Here is a 19,825-nt window from a genome sequence, read left to right as displayed (position 1 = left end):
GACGTCTTACTTGTCAAGCTAAGATCCTGACTTTGATCCCTGCCCATGAATTTTTTAAGGTGGCGGAAAGAGAAAGAAAAATAAAACACACCTAAAATGCCTCTAGCGTACTTGTCAGATTTCTTAGGAGAATTAAGAATTACTTGAGCTCCGACATTAGCTCACAGTTCATGCAGCCCAACCTTTTGCCAGTTGAGGATGTAGCTCAGTGGTAGAGCGCATGCTTTGCATGTATGAGGTCCAGGGTTCGATCCCCTGCATCTCCATGCTGTTTGGTCAGCCGTGCATCTGCTTTACGGTTAATTGTAACGCGCAACGCAGACATCGTCCGCTCGTATCCCTCAACGTTCTGAAGCATACATGTGCTGCTTCCTGTTAACAAGTCCAACCTAGCATGTGCTTGTTTACAGGGCACCTCCTTAGCATAGTCCTTTCTCCTATTCATCATCGTGGCAAGCACTGGAGATGTAGCTCCGCGATACAGCACATTCACTGCATGTGTGAGGTCTTGGGTTCAGTGTCCAGCGTAAAAAGAATGTCAGTTTCGTGTTTTAAAAAGCTATTTGAAATATGCAGCTTCGAGCCGGCTCATCACCGTTTACGCTAGGCATGGTGGCCAAGTGGCAAGGCGTCGGTCTCGTAAACCGAAGATCATGGGTTCAACCCCCGTCCGTGCCTTTCCTTTGACATGGATGGGGACCATAAACCAACGCTGTTCTGAAAAACTCTGCGTTCCGATACAGACGTAGCACTTTGGCAAAAGCGCGAGTGAAATCTCCGTGACCTTTGCTGCGTTTTGCAGCTTCGCTCTTCCGTCTGCTAGGCAGGAAGGTGCCGTTTGGTTGTCCCAAATTTTCCGCACAAAGATTTGAGCACAGGCCAGGGCGCGGTGGCCAAGTGGCAAGGCGTCGGTCTTGTAAACCGAAGATCACGGGTTCAATTCCCGTTCGTGCCTTTTTTAAAGAACGCATGCCGAGAAACGGAAACAAAAGCCTACGTAGCAATAACAGTTGTTGTAAGAAGAAGACTTTGCCTCAGCCGTAACTCCAGCCAGTGCAGTTCACGCACATGTCTCTTGAGGTGTAAAAAATAAAAAAAAAGATAGAAATAAAACCAAACCCCTCAGCTCTAGACGGAGTGCTTTGCACGCATGCCGTGCAACCTTCACTCCCCTGCGTCTCGGCGTACTTTCCCTGGTTTTATCCTCTCTCATTCCCCGTACAGGGGATGTAGCTCAGTGGTAGAGCGCATGCTTCGCATGTATGAGGTCCTGGGTTCAATCCCCAGCATCTCCAAGCAGGCAGCTTTATGTATGGAGAACCCGGCAGTGCAAAGGTTGCCCGCTGTTATGGCAACCTCGAACAAAGCGTTCTCTGCCCCTACAGCATTATTTTCTTAGAGCGCCGGAACTCTCATTCCTCTTAGCAGGCTTCATCATTTACCTGTGTAAGAATTTTGTGGTGTTTTTTTTTTTCCTTCAGCTTCTTAGAGACAGATTTGCCCTAAGGGTCCTGCCTAGTTAGATGTTACAACCGGACGCACGATGGCCAAGTCATAAGACGTCTTACTTGTCAAGCTAAGATCCTGACTTTGATCCCTGCCCATGAATTTTTTAAGGTGGCGGAAAGAGAAAGAAAAATAAAACACACCTAAAATGCCTCTAGCGTACTTGTCAGATTTCTTAGGAGAATTAAGAATTACTTGAGCTCCGACATTAGCTCACAGTTCATGCAGCCCAACCTTTTGCCAGTTGAGGATGTAGCTCAGTGGTAGAGCGCATGCTTTGCATGTATGAGGTCCAGGGTTCGATCCCCTGCATCTCCATGCTGTTTGGTCAGCCGTGCATCTGCTTTACGGTTAATTGTAACGCGCAACGCAGACATCGTCCGCTCGTATCCCTCAACGTTCTGAAGCATACATGTGCTGCTTCCTGTTAACAAGTCCAACCTAGCATGTGCTTGTTTACAGGGCACCTCCTTAGCATAGTCCTTTCTCCTATTCATCATCGTGGCAAGCACTGGAGATGTAGCTCCGCGATACAGCACATTCACTGCATGTGTGAGGTCTTGGGTTCAGTGTCCAGCGTAAAAAGAATGTCAGTTTCGTGTTTTAAAAAGCTATTTGAAATATGCAGCTTCGAGCCGGCTCATCACCGTTTACGCTAGGCATGGTGGCCAAGTGGCAAGGCGTCGGTCTCGTAAACCGAAGATCATGGGTTCAACCCCCGTCCGTGCCTTTCCTTTGACATGGATGGGGACCATAAACCAACGCTGTTCTGAAAAACTCTGCGTTCCGATACAGACGTAGCACTTTGGCAAAAGCGCGAGTGAAATCTCCGTGACCTTTGCTGCGTTTTGCAGCTTCGCTCTTCCGTCTGCTAGGCAGGAAGGTGCCGTTTGGTTGTCCCAAATTTTCCGCACAAAGATTTGAGCACAGGCCAGGGCGCGGTGGCCAAGTGGCAAGGCGTCGGTCTTGTAAACCGAAGATCACGGGTTCAATTCCCGTTCGTGCCTTTTTTAAAGAACGCATGCCGAGAAACGGAAACAAAAGCCTACGTAGCAATAACAGTTGTTGTAAGAAGAAGACTTTGCCTCAGCCGTAACTCCAGCCAGTGCAGTTCACGCACATGTCTCTTGAGGTGTAAAAAATTAAAAAAAAGATAGAAATAAAACCAAACCCCTCAGCTCTAGACGGAGTGCTTTGCACGCATGCCGTGCAACCTTCACTCCCCTGCGTCTCGGCGTACTTTCCCTGGTTTTATCCTCTCTCATTCCCCGTACAGGGGATGTAGCTCAGTGGTAGAGCGCATGCTTCGCATGTATGAGGTCCTGGGTTCAATCCCCAGCATCTCCAAGCAGGCAGCTTTATGTATGGAGAACCCGGCAGTGCAAAGGTTGCCCGCTGTTATGGCAACCTCGAACAAAGCGTTCTCTGCCCCTACAGCATTATTTTCTTAGAGCGCCGGAACTCTCATTCCTCTTAGCAGGCTTCATCATTTACCTGTGTAAGAATTTTGTGGTGTTTTTTTTTTTCCTTCAGCTTCTTAGAGACAGATTTGCCCTAAGGGTCCTGCCTAGTTAGATGTTACAACCGGACGCACGATGGCCAAGTCATAAGACGTCTTACTTGTCAAGCTAAGATCCTGACTTTGATCCCTGCCCATGAATTTTTTAAGGTGGCGGAAAGAGAAAGAAAAATAAAACACACCTAAAATGCCTCTAGCGTACTTGTCAGATTTCTTAGGAGAATTAAGAATTACTTGAGCTCCGACATTAGCTCACAGTTCATGCAGCCCAACCTTTTGCCAGTTGAGGATGTAGCTCAGTGGTAGAGCGCATGCTTTGCATGTATGAGGTCCAGGGTTCGATCCCCTGCATCTCCATGCTGTTTGGTCAGCCGTGCATCTGCTTTACGGTTAATTGTAACGCGCAACGCAGACATCGTCCGCTCGTATCCCTCAACGTTCTGAAGCATACATGTGCTGCTTCCTGTTAACAAGTCCAACCTAGCATGTGCTTGTTTACAGGGCACCTCCTTAGCATAGTCCTTTCTCCTATTCATCATCGTGGCAAGCACTGGAGATGTAGCTCCGCGATACAGCACATTCACTGCATGTGTGAGGTCTTGGGTTCAGTGTCCAGCGTAAAAAGAATGTCAGTTTCGTGTTTTAAAAAGCTATTTGAAATATGCAGCTTCGAGCCGGCTCATCACCGTTTACGCTAGGCATGGTGGCCAAGTGGCAAGGCGTCGGTCTCGTAAACCGAAGATCATGGGTTCAACCCCCGTCCGTGCCTTTCCTTTGACATGGATGGGGACAATAAACCAACGCTGTTCTGAAAAACTCTGCGTTCCGATACAGACGTAGCACTTTGGCAAAAGCGCGAGTGAAATCTCCGTGACCTTTGCTGCGTTTTGCAGCTTCGCTCTTCCGTCTGCTAGGCAGGAAGGTGCCGTTTGGTTGTCCCAAATTTTCCGCACAAAGATTTGAGCACAGGCCAGGGCGCGGTGGCCAAGTGGCAAGGCGTCGGTCTTGTAAACCGAAGATCACGGGTTCAATTCCCGTTCGTGCCTTTTTTAAAGAACGCATGCCGAGAAACGGAAACAAAAGCCTACGTAGCAATAACAGTTGTTGTAAGAAGAAGACTTTGCCTCAGCCGTAACTCCAGCCAGTGCAGTTCACGCACATGTCTCTTGAGGTGTAAAAAATAAAAAAAAAGATAGAAATAAAACCAAACCCCTCAGCTCTAGACGGAGTGCTTTGCACGCATGCCGTGCAACCTTCACTCCCCTGCGTCTCGGCGTACTTTCCCTGGTTTTATCCTCTCTCACGCCCCGTATAGGGGATGTAGCTCAGTGGTAGAGCGCATGCTTCGCATGTATGAGGTCCTGGGTTCAATCCCCAGCATCTCCAAGCAGGCAGCTTTATGTATGGAGAACCCGGCAGTGCAAAGGTTGCCCGCTGTTATGGCAACCTCGAACAAAGCGTTCTCTGCCCCTACAGCATTATTTTCTTAGAGCGCCAGAACTCTCATTCCTCTTAGCATGCTTCATCATTTACCTGTGTAAGAATTTTGTGGTGTTTTTTTTTTTCCTTCAGCTTCTTAGAGACAGATTTGCCCTAAGGGTCCTGCCTAGTTAGATGTTACAACCGGACGCACGATGGCCAAGTCATAAGACGTCTTACTTGTCAAGCTAAGATCCTGACTTTGATCCCTGCCCATGAATTTTTTAAGGTGGCGGAAAGAGAAAGAAAAATAAAACACACCTAAAATGCCTCTAGCCTACTTGTCAGATTTCTTAGGAGAATTAAGAATTACTTGAGCTCCGACATTAGCTCACAGTTCATGCAGCCCAACCGTTTGCCAGTTGGGGATGTAGCTCAGTGGTAGAGCGCATGCTTTGCATGTATGAGGTCCAGGGTTCGATCCCCTGCATCTCCATGCTGTTTGGTCAGCCGTGCATCTGCTTTATGGTTAATTGTAACGCGCAACGCAGACATCGTCCGCTCGTATCCCTCAACGTTCTGAAGCATACATGTGCTGCTTCCTGTTAACAAGTCCAACCTAGCATGTGCTTGTTTACAGGGCACCTCCTTAGCATAGTCCTTTCTCCTATTCATCATCGTGGCAAGCACTGGAGATGTAGCTCCGCGATACAGCACATTCACTGCATGTTTGAGGTCTTGGGTTCAGTGTCCAGCGTAAAAAGAATGTCAGTTTCGTGTTTTAAAAAGCTATTTGAAATATGCAGCTTCGAGCCGGCTCATCACCGTTTACGCTAGGCATGGTGGCCAAGTGGCAAGGCGTCGGTCTCGTAAACCGAAGATCATGGGTTCAACCCCCGTCCGTGCCTTTCCTTTGACATGGATGGGGACCATAAGCCAACGCTGTTCTGAAAAACTCTGCGTTCCGATACAGACGTAGCAGTTTGGCAAAAGCGCGAGTGAAATCTCCGTGACCTTTGCTGCGTTTTGCAGCTTCGTTCTTCCGTCTGCTAGGCAGGAAGGTGCCGTTTGGTTGTCCCAAATTTTCCGCACAAAGAATGAGCACAGGCCAGGGCGCGGTGGCCAAGTGGCAAGGCGTCGGTCTTGTAAACCGAAGATCACGGGTTCAATTCCCGTTCGTGCCTTTTTTAAAGAACGCATGCCGAGAAACGGAAACAAAAGCCTACGTAGCAATAACAGTTGTTGTAAGAAGAAGACTTTGCCTCAGCCGTAACTCCAGCCAGTGCAGTTCACGCACATGTCTCTTGAGGTGTAAAAAATTAAAAAAAAGATAGAAATAAAACCAAACCCCTCAGCTCTAGACGGAGTGCTTTGCACGCATGCCGTGCAACCTTCACTCCCCTGCGTCTCGGCGTACTTTCCCTGGTTTTATCCTCTCTCATTCCCCGTACAGGGGATGTAGCTCAGTGGTAGAGCGCATGCTTCGCATGTATGAGGTCCTGGGTTCAATCCCCAGCATCTCCAAGCAGGCAGCTTTATGTATGGAGAACCCGGCAGTGCAAAGGTTGCCCGCTGTTATGGCAACCTCGAACAAAGCGTTCTCTGCCCCTACAGCATTATTTTCTTAGAGCGCCGGAACTCTCATTCCTCTTAGCAGGCTTCATCATTTACCTGTGTAAGAATTTTGTGGTGTTTTTTTTTTTCCTTCAGCTTCTTAGAGACAGATTTGCCCTAAGGGTCCTGCCTAGTTAGATGTTACAACCGGACGCACGATGGCCAAGTCATAAGACGTCTTACTTGTCAAGCTAAGATCCTGACTTTGATCCCTGCCCATGAATTTTTTAAGGTGGCGGAAAGAGAAAGAAAAATAAAACACACCTAAAATGCCTCTAGCGTACTTGTCAGATTTCTTAGGAGAATTAAGAATTACTTGAGCTCCGACATTAGCTCACAGTTCATGCAGCCCAACCTTTTGCCAGTTGAGGATGTAGCTCAGTGGTAGAGCGCATGCTTTGCATGTATGAGGTCCAGGGTTCGATCCCCTGCATCTCCATGCTGTTTGGTCAGCCGTGCATCTGCTTTACGGTTAATTGTAACGCGCAACGCAGACATCGTCCGCTCGTATCCCTCAACGTTCTGAAGCATACATGTGCTGCTTCCTGTTAACAAGTCCAACCTAGCATGTGCTTGTTTACAGGGCACCTCCTTAGCATAGTCCTTTCTCCTATTCATCATCGTGGCAAGCACTGGAGATGTAGCTCCGCGATACAGCACATTCACTGCATGTGTGAGGTCTTGGGTTCAGTGTCCAGCGTAAAAAGAATGTCAGTTTCGTGTTTTAAAAAGCTATTTGAAATATGCAGCTTCGAGCCGGCTCATCACCGTTTACGCTAGGCATGGTGGCCAAGTGGCAAGGCGTCGGTCTCGTAAACCGAAGATCATGGGTTCAACCCCCGTCCGTGCCTTTCCTTTGACATGGATGGGGACAATAAACCAACGCTGTTCTGAAAAACTCTGCGTTCCGATACAGACGTAGCACTTTGGCAAAAGCGCGAGTGAAATCTCCGTGACCTTTGCTGCGTTTTGCAGCTTCGCTCTTCCGTCTGCTAGGCAGGAAGGTGCCGTTTGGTTGTCCCAAATTTTCCGCACAAAGATTTGAGCACAGGCCAGGGCGCGGTGGCCAAGTGGCAAGGCGTCGGTCTTGTAAACCGAAGATCACGGGTTCAATTCCCGTTCGTGCCTTTTTTAAAGAACGCATGCCGAGAAACGGAAACAAAAGCCTACGTAGCAATAACAGTTGTTGTAAGAAGAAGACTTTGCCTCAGCCGTAACTCCAGCCAGTGCAGTTCACGCACATGTCTCTTGAGGTGTAAAAAATAAAAAAAAAGATAGAAATAAAACCAAACCCCTCAGCTCTAGACGGAGTGCTTTGCACGCATGCCGTGCAACCTTCACTCCCCTGCGTCTCGGCGTACTTTCCCTGGTTTTATCCTCTCTCACGCCCCGTATAGGGGATGTAGCTCAGTGGTAGAGCGCATGCTTCGCATGTATGAGGTCCTGGGTTCAATCCCCAGCATCTCCAAGCAGGCAGCTTTATGTATGGAGAACCCGGCAGTGCAAAGGTTGCCCGCTGTTATGGCAACCTCGAACAAAGCGTTCTCTGCCCCTACAGCATTATTTTCTTAGAGCGCCAGAACTCTCATTCCTCTTAGCATGCTTCATCATTTACCTGTGTAAGAATTTTGTGGTGTTTTTTTTTTTCCTTCAGCTTCTTAGAGACAGATTTGCCCTAAGGGTCCTGCCTAGTTAGATGTTACAACCGGACGCACGATGGCCAAGTCATAAGACGTCTTACTTGTCAAGCTAAGATCCTGACTTTGATCCCTGCCCATGAATTTTTTAAGGTGGCGGAAAGAGAAATAAAAATAAAACACACCTAAAATGCCTCTAGCCTACTTGTCAGATTTCTTAGGAGAATTAAGAATTACTTGAGCTCCGACATTAGCTCACAGTTCATGCAGCCCAACCGTTTGCCAGTTGGGGATGTAGCTCAGTGGTAGAGCGCATGCTTTGCATGTATGAGGTCCAGGGTTCGATCCCCTGCATCTCCATGCTGTTTGGTCAGCCGTGCATCTGCTTTATGGTTAATTGTAACGCGCAACGCAGACATCGTCCGCTCGTATCCCTCAACGTTCTGAAGCATACATGTGCTGCTTCCTGTTAACAAGTCCAACCTAGCATGTGCTTGTTTACAGGGCACCTCCTTAGCATAGTCCTTTCTCCTATTCATCATCGTGGCAAGCACTGGAGATGTAGCTCCGCGATACAGCACATTCACTGCATGTTTGAGGTCTTGGGTTCAGTGTCCAGCGTAAAAAGAATGTCAGTTTCGTGTTTTAAAAAGCTATTTGAAATATGCAGCTTCGAGCCGGCTCATCACCGTTTACGCTAGGCATGGTGGCCAAGTGGCAAGGCGTCGGTCTCGTAAACCGAAGATCATGGGTTCAACCCCCGTCCGTGCCTTTCCTTTGACATGGATGGGGACCATAAGCCAACGCTGTTCTGAAAAACTCTGCGTTCCGATACAGACGTAGCAGTTTGGCAAAAGCGCGAGTGAAATCTCCGTGACCTTTGCTGCGTTTTGCAGCTTCGTTCTTCCGTCTGCTAGGCAGGAAGGTGCCGTTTGGTTGTCCCAAATTTTCCGCACAAAGAATGAGCACAGGCCAGGGCGCGGTGGCCAAGTGGCAAGGCGTCGGTCTTGTAAACCGAAGATCACGGGTTCAATTCCCGTTCGTGCCTTTTTTAAAGAACGCATGCCGAGAAACGGAAACAAAAGCCTACGTAGCAATAACAGTTGTTGTAAGAAGAAGACTTTGCCTCAGCCGTAACTCCAGCCAGTGCAGTTCACGCACATGTCTCTTGAGGTGTAAAAAATAAAAAAAAAGATAGAAATAAAACCAAACCCCTCAGCTCTAGACGGAGTGCTTTGCACGCATGCCGTGCAACCTTCACTCCCCTGCGTCTCGGCGTACTTTCCCTGGTTTTATCCTCTCTCACGCCCCGTACAGGGGATGTAGCTCAGTGGTAGAGCGCATGCTTCGCATGTATGAGGTCCTGGGTTCAATCCCCAGCATCTCCAAGCAGGCAGCTTTATGTATGGAGAACCCGGCAGTGCAAAGGTTGCCCGCTGTTATGGCAACCTCGAACAAAGCGTTCTCTGCCCCTACAGCATTATTTTCTTAGAGCGCCAGAACTCTCATTCCTCTTAGCATGCTTCATCATTTACCTGTGTAAGAATTTTGTGGTGTTTTTTTTTTTCCTTCAGCTTCTTAGAGACAGATTTGCCCTAAGGGTCCTGCCTAGTTAGATGTTACAACCGGACGCACGATGGCCAAGTCATAAGACGTCTTACTTGTCAAGCTAAGATCCTGACTTTGATCCCTGCCCATGAATTTTTTAAGGTGGCGGAAAGAGAAAGAAAAATAAAACACACCTAAAATGCCTCTAGCCTACTTGTCAGATTTCTTAGGAGAATTAAGAATTACTTGAGCTCCGACATTAGCTCACAGTTCATGCAGCCCAACCGTTTGCCAGTTGGGGATGTAGCTCAGTGGTAGAGCGCATGCTTTGCATGTATGAGGTCCAGGGTTCGATCCCCTGCATCTCCATGCTGTTTGGTCAGCCGTGCATCTGCTTTATGGTTAATTGTAACGCGCAACGCAGACATCGTCCGCTCGTATCCCTCAACGTTCTGAAGCATACATGTGCTGCTTCCTGTTAACAAGTCCAACCTAGCATGTGCTTGTTTACAGGGCACCTCCTTAGCATAGTCCTTTCTCCTATTCATCATCGTGGCAAGCACTGGAGATGTAGCTCCGCGATACAGCACATTCACTGCATGTGTGAGGTCTTGGGTTCAGTGTCCAGCGTAAAAAGAATGTCAGTTTCGTGTTTTAAAAAGCTATTTGAAATATGCAGCTTTGAGCCGGCTCATCACCGTTTACGCTAGGCATGGTGGCCAAGTGGCAAGGCGTCGGTCTCGTAAACCGAAGATCATGGGTTCAACCCCCGTCCGTGCCTTTCCTTTGACATGGATGGGGACCATAAGCCAACGCTGTTCTGAAAAACTCTGCGTTCCGATACAGACGTAGCAGTTTGGCAAAAGCGCGAGTGAAATCTCCGTGACCTTTGCTGCGTTTTGCAGCTTCGTTCTTCCGTCTGCTAGGCAGGAAGGTGCCGTTTGGTTGTCCCAAATTTTCCGCACAAAGAATGAGCACAGGCCAGGGCGCGGTGGCCAAGTGGCAAGGCGTCGGTCTTGTAAACCGAAGATCACGGGTTCAATTCCCGTTCGTGCCTTTTTTAAAGAACGCATGCCGAGAAACGGAAACAAAAGCCTACGTAGCAATAACAGTTGTTGTAAGAAGAAGACTTTGCCTCAGCCGTAACTCCAGCCAGTGCAGTTCACGCACATGTCTCTTGAGGTGTAAAAAATAAAAAAAAAGATAGAAATAAAACCAAACCCCTCAGCTCTAGACGGAGTGCTTTGCACGCATGCCGTGCAACCTTCACTCCCCTGCGTCTCGGCGTACTTTCCCTGGTTTTATCCTCTCTCACAGTGCAGTTCACACACATGTCTCTTGAGGTGTAAAAAATAAAAAAAAAGATAGAAATAAAACCAAACCCCTCAGCTCTAGACGGAGTGCTTTGCACGCATGCCGTGCAACCTTCACTCCCCTGCGTCTCGGCGTACTTTCCCTGGTTTTATCCTCTCTCACGCCCCGTACAGGGGATGTAGCTCAGTGGTAGAGCGCATGCTTCGCATGTATGAGGTCCTGGGTTCAATCCCCAGCATCTCCAAGCAGGCAGCTTTATGTATGGAGAACCCGGCAGTGCAAAGGTTGCCCGCTGTTATGGCAACCTCGAACAAAGCGTTCTCTGCCCCTACAGCATTATTTTCTTAGAGCGCCAGAACTCTCATTCCTCTTAGCATGCTTCATCATTTACCTGTGTAAGAATTTTGTGGTGTTTTTTTTTTTCCTTCAGCTTCTTAGAGACAGATTTGCCCTAAGGGTCCTGCCTAGTTAGATGTTACAACCGGACGCACGATGGCCAAGTCATAAGACGTCTTACTTGTCAAGCTAAGATCCTGACTTTGATCCCTGCCCATGAATTTTTTAAGGTGGCGGAAAGAGAAAGAAAAATAAAACACACCTAAAATGCCTCTAGCCTACTTGTCAGATTTCTTAGGAGAATTAAGAATTACTTGAGCTCCGACATTAGCTCACAGTTCATGCAGCCCAACCGTTTGCCATTTGGGGATGTAGCTCAGTGGTAGAGCGCATGCTTTGCATGTATGAGGTCCAGGGTTCGATCCCCTGCATCTCCATGCTGTTTGGTCAGCCGTGCATCTGCTTTATGGTTAATTGTAACGCGCAACGCAGACATCGTCCGCTCGTATCCCTCAACGTTCTGAAGCATACATGTGCTGCTTCCTGTTAACAAGTCCAACCTAGCATGTGCTTGTTTACAGGGCACCTCCTTAGCATAGTCCTTTCTCCTATTCATCATCGTGGCAAGCACTGGAGATGTAGCTCCGCGATACAGCACATTCACTGCATGTGTGAGGTCTTGGGTTCAGTGTCCAGCGTAAAAAGAATGTCAGTTTCGTGTTTTAAAAAGCTATTTGAAATATGCAGCTTCGAGCCGGCTCATCACCGTTTACGCTAGGCATGGTGGCCAAGTGGCAAGGCGTCGGTCTCGTAAACCGAAGATCATGGGTTCAACCCCCGTCCGTGCCTTTCCTTTGACATGGATGGGGACCATAAGCCAACGCTGTTCTGAAAAACTCTGCGTTCCGATACAGACGTAGCAGTTTGGCAAAAGCGAGAGTGAAATCTCCTTGACCTTTGCTGCGTTTTGCAGCTTCGTTCTTCCGTCTGCTAGGCAGGAAGGTGCCGTTTGGTTGTCCCAAATTTTCCGCACAAAGAATGAGCACAGGCCAGGGCGCGGTGGCCAAGTGGCAAGGCGTCGGTCTTGTAAACCGAAGATCACGGGTTCAATTCCCGTTCGTGCCTTTTTTAAAGAACGCATGCCGAGAAACGGAAACAAAAGCCTACGTAGCAATAACAGTTGTTGTAAGAAGAAGACTTTGCCTCAGCCGTAACTCCAGCCAGTGCAGTTCACGCACATGTCTCTTGAGGTGTAAAAAATAAAAAAAAAGATAGAAATAAAACCAAACCCCTCAGCTCTAGACGGAGTGCTTTGCACGCATGCCGTGCAACCTTCACTCCCCTGCGTCTCGGCGTACTTTCCCTGGTTTTATCCTCTCTCACGCCCCGTACAGGGGATGTAGCTCAGTGGTAGAGCGCATGCTTCGCATGTATGAGGTCCTGGGTTCAATCCCCAGCATCTCCAAGCAGGCAGCTTTATGTATGGAGAACCCGGCAGTGCAAAGGTTGCCCGCTGTTATGGCAACCTCGAACAAAGCGTTCTCTGCCCCTACAGCATTATTTTCTTAGAGCGCCAGAACTCTCATTCCTCTTAGCATGCTTCATCATTTACCTGTGTAAGAATTTTGTGGTGTTTTTTTTTTTCCTTCAGCTTCTTAGAGACAGATTTGCCCTAAGGGTCCTGCCTAGTTAGATGTTACAACCGGACGCACGATGGCCAAGTCATAAGACGTCTTACTTGTCAAGCTAAGATCCTGACTTTGATCCCTGCCCATGAATTTTTTAAGGTGGCGGAAAGAGAAAGAAAAATAAAACACACCTAAAATGCCTCTAGCCTACTTGTCAGATTTCTTAGGAGAATTAAGAATTACTTGAGCTCCGACATTAGCTCACAGTTCATGCAGCCCAACCGTTTGCCAGTTGGGGATGTAGCTCAGTGGTAGAGCGCATGCTTTGCATGTATGAGGTCCAGGGTTCGATCCCCTGCATCTCCATGCTGTTTGGTCAGCCGTGCATCTGCTTTATGGTTAATTGTAACGCGCAACGCAGACATCGTCCGCTCGTATCCCTCAACGTTCTGAAGCATACATGTGCTGCTTCCTGTTAACAAGTCCAACCTAGCATGTGCTTGTTTACAGGGCACCTCCTTAGCATAGTCCTTTCTCCTATTCATCATCGTGGCAAGCACTGGAGATGTAGCTCCGCGATACAGCACATTCACTGCATGTGTGAGGTCTTGGGTTCAGTGTCCAGCGTAAAAAGAATGTCAGTTTCGTGTTTTAAAAAGCTATTTGAAATATGCAGCTTCGAGCCGGCTCACCACCGTTTACGCTAGGCATGGTGGCCAAGTGGCAAGGCGTCGGTCTCGTAAACCGAAGATCATGGGTTCAACCCCCGTCCGTGCCTTTCCTTTGACATGGATGGGGACCATAAGCCAACGCTGTTCTGAAAAACTCTGCGTTCCGATACAGACGTAGCAGTTTGGCAAAAGCGCGAGTGAAATCTCTGTGACCTTTGCTGCGTTTTGCAGCTTCGTTCTTCCGTCTGCTAGGCAGGAAGGTGCCGTTTGGTTGTCCCAAATTTTCCGCACAAAGAATGAGCACAGGCCAGGGCGCGGTGGCCAAGTGGCAAGGCGTCGGTCTTGTAAACCGAAGATCACGGGTTCAATTCCCGTTCGTGCCTTTTTTAAAGAACGCATGCCGAGAAACGGAAACAAAAGCCTACGTAGCAATAACAGTTGTTGTAAGAAGAAGACTTTGCCTCAGCCGTAACTCCAGCCAGTGCAGTTCACGCACATGTCTCTTGAGGTGTAAAAAATAAAAAAAAAGATAGAAATAAAACCAAACCCCTCAGCTCTAGACGGAGTGCTTTGCACGCATGCCGTGCAACCTTCACTCCCCTGCGTCTCGGCGTACTTTCCCTGGTTTTATCCTCTCTCACGCCCCGTACAGGGGATGTAGCTCAGTGGTAGAGCGCATGCTTCGCATGTATGAGGTCCTGGGTTCAATCCCCAGCATCTCCAAGCAGGCAGCTTTATGTATGGAGAACCCGGCAGTGCAAAGGTTGCCCGCTGTTATGGCAACCTCGAACAAAGCGTTCTCTGCCCCTACAGCATTATTTTCTTAGAGCGCCAGAACTCTCATTCCTCTTAGCATGCTTCATCATTTACCTGTGTAAGAATTTTGTGGTGTTTTTTTTTTTCCTTCAGCTTCTTAGAGACAGATTTGCCCTAAGGGTCCTGCCTAGTTAGATGTTACAACCGGACGCACGATGGCCAAGTCATAAGACGTCTTACTTGTCAAGCTAAGATCCTGACTTTGATCCCTGCCCATGAATTTTTTAAGGTGGCGGAAAGAGAAAGAAAAATAAAACACACCTAAAATGCCTCTAGCCTACTTGTCAGATTTCTTAGGAGAATTAAGAATTACTTGAGCTCCGACATTAGCTCACAGTTCATGCAGCCCAACCGTTTGCCAGTTGGGGATGTAGCTCAGTGGTAGAGCGCATGCTTTGCATGTATGAGGTCCAGGGTTCGATCCCCTGCATCTCCATGCTGTTTGGTCAGCCGTGCATCTGCTTTATGGTTAATTGTAACGCGCAACGCAGACATCGTCCGCTCGTATCCCTCAACGTTCTGAAGCATACATGTGCTGCTTCCTGTTAACAAGTCCAACCTAGCATGTGCTTGTTTACAGGGCACCTCCTTAGCATAGTCCTTTCTCCTATTCATCATCGTGGCAAGCACTGGAGATGTAGCTCCGCGATACAGCACATTCACTGCATGTGTGAGGTCTTGGGTTCAGTGTCCAGCGTAAAAAGAATGTCAGTTTCGTGTTTTAAAAAGCTATTTGAAATATGCAGCTTCGAGCCGGCTCACCACCGTTTACGCTAGGCATGGTGGCCAAGTGGCAAGGCGTCGGTCTCGTAAACCGAAGATCATGGGTTCAACCCCCGTCCGTGCCTTTCCTTTGACATGGATGGGGACCATAAGCCAACGCTGTTCTGAAAAACTCTGCGTTCCGATACAGACGTAGCAGTTTGGCAAAAGCGCGAGTGAAATCTCCGTGACCTTTGCTGCGTTTTGCAGCTTCGTTCTTCCGTCTGCTAGGCAGGAAGGTGCCGTTTGGTTGTCCCAAATTTTCCGCACAAAGACTGAGCACAGGCCAGGGCGCGGTGGCCAAGTGGCAAGGCGTCGGTCTTGTAAACCGAAGATCACGGGTTCAATTCCCGTTCGTGCCTTTTTTAAAGAACGCATGCCGAGAAACGGAAACAAAAGCCTACGTAGCAATAACAGTTGTTGTAAGAAGAAGACTTTGCCTCAGCCGTAACTCCAGCCAGTGCAGTTCACGCACATGTCTCTTGAGGTGTAAAAAATAAAAAAAAAGATAGAAATAAAACCAAACCCCTCAGCTCTAGACGGAGTGCTCTGCACGCATGCCGTGCAACCTTCACTCCCCTGCGTCTCGGCGTACTTTCCCTGGTTTTATCCTCTCTCACGCCCCGTACAGGGGATGTAGCTCAGTGGTAGAGCGCATGCTTCGCATGTATGAGGTCCTGGGTTCAATCCCCAGCATCTCCAAGCAGGCAGCTTTATGTATGGAGAACCCGGCAGTGCAAAGGTTGCCCGCTGTTATGGCAACCTCGAACAAAGCGTTCTCTGCCCCTACAGCATTATTTTCTTAGAGCGCCAGAACTCTCATTCCTCTTAGCATGCTTCATCATTTACCTGTGTAAGAATTTTGTGGTGTTTTTTTTTTTCCTTCAGCTTCTTAGAGACAGATTTGCCCTAAGGGTCCTGCCTAGTTAGATGTTACAACCGGACGCACGATGGCCAAGTCATAAGACGTCTTACTTGTCAAGCTAAGATCCTGACTTTGATCCCTGCCCATGAATTTTTTAAGGTGGCGGAAAGAGAAAGAAAAATAAAACACACCTAAAATGCCTCTAGCCTACTTGTCAGATTTCTTAGGAGAATTAAGAATTACTTGAGCTCCGACATTAGCTCACAGTTCATGCAGCCCAACCGTTTGCCAGTTGGGGATGTAGCTCAGTGGTAGAGCGCATGCTTTGCATGTATGAGGTCCAGGGTTCGATCCCCTGCATCTCCATGCTGTTTGGTCAGCCGTGCATCTGCTTTATGGTTAATTGTAACGCGCAACGCAGACATCGTCCGCTCGTATCCCTCAACGTTCTGAAGCATACATGTGCTGCTTCCTGTTAACAAGTCCAACCTAGCATGTGCTTGTTTACAGGGCACCTCCTTAGCATAGTCCTTTCTCCTATTCATCATCGTGGCAAGCACTGGAGATGTAGCTCCGCGATACAGCACATTCACTGCATGTGTGAGGTCTTGGGTTCAGTGTCCAGCGTAAAAAGAATGTCAGTTTCGTGTTTTAAAAAGCTATTTGAAATATGCAGCTTCGAGCCGGCTCACCACCGTTTACGCTAGGCATGGTGGCCAAGTGGCAAGGCGTCGGTCTCGTAAACCGAAGATCATGGGTTCAACCCCCGTCCGTGCCTTTCCTTTGACATGGATGGGGACCATAAGCCAACGCTGTTCTGAAAAACTCTGCGTTCCGATACAGACGTAGCAGTTTGGCAAAAGCGCGAGTGAAATCTCCGTGACCTTTGCTGCGTTTTGCAGCTTCGTTCTTCCGTCTGCTAGGCAGGAAGGTGCCGTTTGGTTGTCCCAAATTTTCCGCACAAAGAATGAGCACAGGCCAGGGCGCGGTGGCCAAGTGGCAAGGCGTCGGTCTTGTAAACCGAAGATCACGGGTTCAATTCCCGTTCGTGCCTTTTTTAAAGAACGCATGCCGAGAAACGGAAACAAAAGCCTACGTAGCAATAACAGTTGTTGTAAGAAGAAGACTTTGCCTCAGCCGTAACTCCAGCCAGTGCAGTTCACGCACATGTCTCTTGAGGTGTAAAAAATAAAAAAAAAGATAGAAATAAAACCAAACCCCTCAGCTCTAGACGGAGTGCTTTGCACGCATGCCGTGCAACCTTCACTCCCCTGCGTCTCGGCGTACTTTCCCTGGTTTTATCCTCTCTCATGCCCCGTACAGGGGATGTAGCTCAGTGGTAGAGCGCATGCTTCGCATGTATGAGGTCCTGGGTTCAATCCCCAGCATCTCCAAGCAGGCAGCTTTATGTATGGAGAACCCGGCAGTGCAAAGGTTGCCCGCTGTTATGGCAACCTCGAACAAAGCGTTCTCTGCCCCTACAGCATTATTTTCTTAGAGCGCCAGAACTCTCATTCCTCTTAGCATGCTTCATCATTTACCTGTGTAAGAATTTTGTGGTGTTTTTTTTTTTCCTTCAGCTTCTTAGAGACAGATTTGCCCTAAGGGTCCTGCCTAGTTAGATGTTACAACCGGACGCACGATGGCCAAGTCATAAGACGTCTTACTTGTCAAGCTAAGATCCTGACTTTGATCCCTGCCCATGAATTTTTTAAGGTGGCGGAAAGAGAAAGAAAAATAAAACACACCTAAAATGCCTCTAGCCTACTTGTCAGATTTCTTAGGAGAATTAAGAATTACTTGAGCTCCGACATTAGCTCACAGTTCATGCAGCCCAACCGTTTGCCAGTTGGGGATGTAGCTCAGTGGTAGAGCGCATGCTTTGCATGTATGAGGTCCAGGGTTCGATCCCCTGCATCTCCATGCTGTTTGGTCAGCCGTGCATCTGCTTTATGGTTAATTGTAACGCGCAACGCAGACATCGTCCGCTCGTATCCCTCAACGTTCTGAAGCATACATGTGCTGCTTCCTGTTAACAAGTCCAACCTAGCATGTGCTTGTTTACAGGGCACCTCCTTAGCATAGTCCTTTCTCCTATTCATCATCGTGGCAAGCACTGGAGATGTAGCTCCGCGATACAGCACATTCACTGCATGTGTGAGGTCTTGGGTTCAGTGTCCAGCGTAAAAAGAATGTCAGTTTCGTGTTTTAAAAAGCTATTTGAAATATGCAGCTTCGAGCCGGCTCACCACCGTTTACGCTAGGCATGGTGGCCAAGTGGCAAGGCGTCGGTCTCGTAAACCGAAGATCATGGGTTCAACCCCCGTCCGTGCCTTTCCTTTGACATGGATGGGGACCATAAGCCAACGCTGTTCTGAAAAACTCTGCGTTCCGATACAGACGTAGCAGTTTGGCAAAAGCGCGAGTGAAATCTCCGTGACCTTTGCTGCGTTTTGCAGCTTCGTTCTTCCGTCTGCTAGGCAGGAAGGTGCCGTTTGGTTGTCCCAAATTTTCCGCACAAAGAATGAGCACAGGCCAGGGCGCGGTGGCCAAGTGGCAAGGCGTCGGTCTTGTAAACCGAAGATCACGGGTTCAATTCCCGTTCGTGCCTTTTTTAAAGAACGCATGCCGAGAAACGGAAACAAAAGCCTACGTAGCAATAACAGTTGTTGTAAGAAGAAGACTTTGCCTCAGCCGTAACTCCAGCCAGTGCAGTTCACGCACATGTCTCTTGAGGTGTAAAAAATAAAAAAAAAGATAGAAATAAAACCAAACCCCTCAGCTCTAGACGGAGTGCTTTGCACGCATGCCGTGCAACCTTCACTCCCCTGCGTCTCGGCGTACTTTCCCTGGTTTTATCCTCTCTCACGCCCCGTACAGGGGATGTAGCTCAGTGGTAGAGCGCATGCTTCGCATGCATGAGGTCCTGGGTTCAATCCCCAGCATCTCCAAGCAGGCAGCTTTATGTATGGAGAACCCGGCAGTGCAAAGGTTGCCCGCTGTTATGGCAACCTCGAACAAAGCGTTCTCTGCCCCTACAGCATTATTTTCTTAGAGCGCCAGAACTCTCATTCCTCTTAGCATGCTTCATCATTTACCTGTGTAAGAATTTTGTGGTGTTTTTTTTTTTCCTTCAGCTTCTTAGAGACAGATTTGCCCTAAGGGTCCTGCCTAGTTAGATGTTACAACCGGACGCACGATGGCCAAGTCATAAGACGTCTTACTTGTCAAGCTAAGATCCTGACTTTGATCCCTGCCCATGAATTTTTTAAGGTGGCGGAAAGAGAAAGAAAAATAAAACACACCTAAAATGCCTCTAGCCTACTTGTCAGATTTCTTAGGAGAATTAAGAATTACTTGAGCTCCGACATTAGCTCACAGTTCATGCAGCCCAACCGTTTGCCAGTTGGGGATGTAGCTCAGTGGTAGAGCGCATGCTTTGCATGTATGAGGTCCAGGGTTCGATCCCCTGCATCTCCATGCTGTTTGGTCAGCCGTGCATCTGCTTTATGGTTAATTGTAACGCGCAACGCAGACATCGTCCGCTCGTATCCCTCAACGTTCTGAAGCATACATGTGCTGCTTCCTGTTAACAAGTCCAACCTAGCATGTGCTTGTTTACAGGGCACCTCCTTAGCATAGTCCTTTCTCCTATTCATCATCGTGGCAAGCACTGGAGATGTAGCTCCGCGATACAGCACATTCACTGCATGTGTGAGGTCTTGGGTTCAGTGTCCAGCGTAAAAAGAATGTCAGTTTCGTGTTTTAAAAAGCTATTTGAAATATGCAGCTTCGAGCCGGCTCACCACCGTTTACGCTAGGCATGGTGGCCAAGTGGCAAGGCGTCGGTCTCGTAAACCGAAGATCATGGGTTCAACCCCCGTCCGTGCCTTTCCTTTGACATGGATGGGGACCATAAGCCAACGCTGTTCTGAAAAACTCTGCGTTCCGATACAGACGTAGCAGTTTGGCAAAAGCGCGAGTGAAATCTCCGTGACCTTTGCTGCGTTTTGCAGCTTCGTTCTTCCGTCTGCTAGGCAGGAAGGTGCCGTTTGGTTGTCCCAAATTTTCCGCACAAAGACTGAGCACAGGCCAGGGCGCGGTGGCCAAGTGGCAAGGCGTCGGTCTTGTAAACCGAAGATCACGGGTTCAATTCCCGTTCGTGCCTTTTTTAAAGAACGCATGCCGAG

General features: G+C 48.4%; 1 protein-coding gene and 51 non-coding genes across 52 annotated transcripts in view; 51 read left to right on the top strand and 1 right to left on the bottom strand.

The window, feature by feature from the left end:
* LOC136666265 (ninjurin-1-like) overlaps positions 1–19,825 on the bottom strand; it is a 226,383-nt gene that overhangs the window by 139,236 nt on the left and 67,322 nt on the right. The gene's annotated exons all lie outside the window — the stretch shown is intronic.
* trnaa-ugc (transfer RNA alanine (anticodon UGC)) lies at positions 195–266 on the top strand. The gene has a single exon. It is a non-coding gene; the product is annotated as a tRNA-Ala (tRNA).
* Positions 607–678, top strand: trnat-cgu (transfer RNA threonine (anticodon CGU)). The gene has a single exon. It is a non-coding gene; the product is annotated as a tRNA-Thr (tRNA).
* On the top strand, positions 884–955 carry trnat-ugu (transfer RNA threonine (anticodon UGU)). Its single transcript has one exon. It is a non-coding gene; the product is annotated as a tRNA-Thr (tRNA).
* trnaa-cgc (transfer RNA alanine (anticodon CGC)) lies at positions 1,224–1,295 on the top strand. Its single transcript has one exon. It is a non-coding gene; the product is annotated as a tRNA-Ala (tRNA).
* trnaa-ugc (transfer RNA alanine (anticodon UGC)) lies at positions 1,753–1,824 on the top strand. Its single transcript has one exon. It is a non-coding gene; the product is annotated as a tRNA-Ala (tRNA).
* trnat-cgu (transfer RNA threonine (anticodon CGU)) lies at positions 2,165–2,236 on the top strand. The gene has a single exon. It is a non-coding gene; the product is annotated as a tRNA-Thr (tRNA).
* Positions 2,442–2,513, top strand: trnat-ugu (transfer RNA threonine (anticodon UGU)). Its single transcript has one exon. It is a non-coding gene; the product is annotated as a tRNA-Thr (tRNA).
* Positions 2,782–2,853, top strand: trnaa-cgc (transfer RNA alanine (anticodon CGC)). Its single transcript has one exon. It is a non-coding gene; the product is annotated as a tRNA-Ala (tRNA).
* On the top strand, positions 3,311–3,382 carry trnaa-ugc (transfer RNA alanine (anticodon UGC)). Its single transcript has one exon. It is a non-coding gene; the product is annotated as a tRNA-Ala (tRNA).
* On the top strand, positions 3,723–3,794 carry trnat-cgu (transfer RNA threonine (anticodon CGU)). The gene has a single exon. It is a non-coding gene; the product is annotated as a tRNA-Thr (tRNA).
* Positions 4,000–4,071, top strand: trnat-ugu (transfer RNA threonine (anticodon UGU)). Its single transcript has one exon. It is a non-coding gene; the product is annotated as a tRNA-Thr (tRNA).
* Positions 4,340–4,411, top strand: trnaa-cgc (transfer RNA alanine (anticodon CGC)). The gene has a single exon. It is a non-coding gene; the product is annotated as a tRNA-Ala (tRNA).
* Positions 4,869–4,940, top strand: trnaa-ugc (transfer RNA alanine (anticodon UGC)). Its single transcript has one exon. It is a non-coding gene; the product is annotated as a tRNA-Ala (tRNA).
* trnat-cgu (transfer RNA threonine (anticodon CGU)) lies at positions 5,281–5,352 on the top strand. The gene has a single exon. It is a non-coding gene; the product is annotated as a tRNA-Thr (tRNA).
* Positions 5,557–5,628, top strand: trnat-ugu (transfer RNA threonine (anticodon UGU)). Its single transcript has one exon. It is a non-coding gene; the product is annotated as a tRNA-Thr (tRNA).
* On the top strand, positions 5,897–5,968 carry trnaa-cgc (transfer RNA alanine (anticodon CGC)). The gene has a single exon. It is a non-coding gene; the product is annotated as a tRNA-Ala (tRNA).
* Positions 6,426–6,497, top strand: trnaa-ugc (transfer RNA alanine (anticodon UGC)). The gene has a single exon. It is a non-coding gene; the product is annotated as a tRNA-Ala (tRNA).
* On the top strand, positions 6,838–6,909 carry trnat-cgu (transfer RNA threonine (anticodon CGU)). The gene has a single exon. It is a non-coding gene; the product is annotated as a tRNA-Thr (tRNA).
* Positions 7,115–7,186, top strand: trnat-ugu (transfer RNA threonine (anticodon UGU)). Its single transcript has one exon. It is a non-coding gene; the product is annotated as a tRNA-Thr (tRNA).
* On the top strand, positions 7,455–7,526 carry trnaa-cgc (transfer RNA alanine (anticodon CGC)). Its single transcript has one exon. It is a non-coding gene; the product is annotated as a tRNA-Ala (tRNA).
* On the top strand, positions 7,984–8,055 carry trnaa-ugc (transfer RNA alanine (anticodon UGC)). Its single transcript has one exon. It is a non-coding gene; the product is annotated as a tRNA-Ala (tRNA).
* trnat-cgu (transfer RNA threonine (anticodon CGU)) lies at positions 8,396–8,467 on the top strand. The gene has a single exon. It is a non-coding gene; the product is annotated as a tRNA-Thr (tRNA).
* trnat-ugu (transfer RNA threonine (anticodon UGU)) lies at positions 8,672–8,743 on the top strand. The gene has a single exon. It is a non-coding gene; the product is annotated as a tRNA-Thr (tRNA).
* trnaa-cgc (transfer RNA alanine (anticodon CGC)) lies at positions 9,012–9,083 on the top strand. Its single transcript has one exon. It is a non-coding gene; the product is annotated as a tRNA-Ala (tRNA).
* On the top strand, positions 9,541–9,612 carry trnaa-ugc (transfer RNA alanine (anticodon UGC)). The gene has a single exon. It is a non-coding gene; the product is annotated as a tRNA-Ala (tRNA).
* Positions 9,953–10,024, top strand: trnat-cgu (transfer RNA threonine (anticodon CGU)). Its single transcript has one exon. It is a non-coding gene; the product is annotated as a tRNA-Thr (tRNA).
* Positions 10,229–10,300, top strand: trnat-ugu (transfer RNA threonine (anticodon UGU)). Its single transcript has one exon. It is a non-coding gene; the product is annotated as a tRNA-Thr (tRNA).
* On the top strand, positions 10,730–10,801 carry trnaa-cgc (transfer RNA alanine (anticodon CGC)). The gene has a single exon. It is a non-coding gene; the product is annotated as a tRNA-Ala (tRNA).
* Positions 11,259–11,330, top strand: trnaa-ugc (transfer RNA alanine (anticodon UGC)). Its single transcript has one exon. It is a non-coding gene; the product is annotated as a tRNA-Ala (tRNA).
* Positions 11,671–11,742, top strand: trnat-cgu (transfer RNA threonine (anticodon CGU)). Its single transcript has one exon. It is a non-coding gene; the product is annotated as a tRNA-Thr (tRNA).
* On the top strand, positions 11,947–12,018 carry trnat-ugu (transfer RNA threonine (anticodon UGU)). The gene has a single exon. It is a non-coding gene; the product is annotated as a tRNA-Thr (tRNA).
* On the top strand, positions 12,287–12,358 carry trnaa-cgc (transfer RNA alanine (anticodon CGC)). Its single transcript has one exon. It is a non-coding gene; the product is annotated as a tRNA-Ala (tRNA).
* trnaa-ugc (transfer RNA alanine (anticodon UGC)) lies at positions 12,816–12,887 on the top strand. The gene has a single exon. It is a non-coding gene; the product is annotated as a tRNA-Ala (tRNA).
* On the top strand, positions 13,228–13,299 carry trnat-cgu (transfer RNA threonine (anticodon CGU)). The gene has a single exon. It is a non-coding gene; the product is annotated as a tRNA-Thr (tRNA).
* Positions 13,504–13,575, top strand: trnat-ugu (transfer RNA threonine (anticodon UGU)). The gene has a single exon. It is a non-coding gene; the product is annotated as a tRNA-Thr (tRNA).
* On the top strand, positions 13,844–13,915 carry trnaa-cgc (transfer RNA alanine (anticodon CGC)). The gene has a single exon. It is a non-coding gene; the product is annotated as a tRNA-Ala (tRNA).
* Positions 14,373–14,444, top strand: trnaa-ugc (transfer RNA alanine (anticodon UGC)). Its single transcript has one exon. It is a non-coding gene; the product is annotated as a tRNA-Ala (tRNA).
* Positions 14,785–14,856, top strand: trnat-cgu (transfer RNA threonine (anticodon CGU)). The gene has a single exon. It is a non-coding gene; the product is annotated as a tRNA-Thr (tRNA).
* trnat-ugu (transfer RNA threonine (anticodon UGU)) lies at positions 15,061–15,132 on the top strand. The gene has a single exon. It is a non-coding gene; the product is annotated as a tRNA-Thr (tRNA).
* On the top strand, positions 15,401–15,472 carry trnaa-cgc (transfer RNA alanine (anticodon CGC)). The gene has a single exon. It is a non-coding gene; the product is annotated as a tRNA-Ala (tRNA).
* Positions 15,930–16,001, top strand: trnaa-ugc (transfer RNA alanine (anticodon UGC)). Its single transcript has one exon. It is a non-coding gene; the product is annotated as a tRNA-Ala (tRNA).
* Positions 16,342–16,413, top strand: trnat-cgu (transfer RNA threonine (anticodon CGU)). The gene has a single exon. It is a non-coding gene; the product is annotated as a tRNA-Thr (tRNA).
* On the top strand, positions 16,618–16,689 carry trnat-ugu (transfer RNA threonine (anticodon UGU)). Its single transcript has one exon. It is a non-coding gene; the product is annotated as a tRNA-Thr (tRNA).
* trnaa-cgc (transfer RNA alanine (anticodon CGC)) lies at positions 16,958–17,029 on the top strand. The gene has a single exon. It is a non-coding gene; the product is annotated as a tRNA-Ala (tRNA).
* On the top strand, positions 17,487–17,558 carry trnaa-ugc (transfer RNA alanine (anticodon UGC)). Its single transcript has one exon. It is a non-coding gene; the product is annotated as a tRNA-Ala (tRNA).
* trnat-cgu (transfer RNA threonine (anticodon CGU)) lies at positions 17,899–17,970 on the top strand. The gene has a single exon. It is a non-coding gene; the product is annotated as a tRNA-Thr (tRNA).
* trnat-ugu (transfer RNA threonine (anticodon UGU)) lies at positions 18,175–18,246 on the top strand. The gene has a single exon. It is a non-coding gene; the product is annotated as a tRNA-Thr (tRNA).
* On the top strand, positions 18,515–18,586 carry trnaa-cgc (transfer RNA alanine (anticodon CGC)). The gene has a single exon. It is a non-coding gene; the product is annotated as a tRNA-Ala (tRNA).
* On the top strand, positions 19,044–19,115 carry trnaa-ugc (transfer RNA alanine (anticodon UGC)). Its single transcript has one exon. It is a non-coding gene; the product is annotated as a tRNA-Ala (tRNA).
* trnat-cgu (transfer RNA threonine (anticodon CGU)) lies at positions 19,456–19,527 on the top strand. The gene has a single exon. It is a non-coding gene; the product is annotated as a tRNA-Thr (tRNA).
* trnat-ugu (transfer RNA threonine (anticodon UGU)) lies at positions 19,732–19,803 on the top strand. Its single transcript has one exon. It is a non-coding gene; the product is annotated as a tRNA-Thr (tRNA).

Source organism: Hoplias malabaricus, chromosome 14 (assembly GCF_029633855.1).
Source record: "Hoplias malabaricus isolate fHopMal1 chromosome 14, fHopMal1.hap1, whole genome shotgun sequence".
NCBI lineage: Eukaryota > Metazoa > Chordata > Actinopteri > Characiformes > Erythrinidae > Hoplias > Hoplias malabaricus.
The sequence above is the reverse complement of the archived record's forward strand: the minus strand, read 5'-3'. Positions and strand labels throughout refer to the sequence as shown.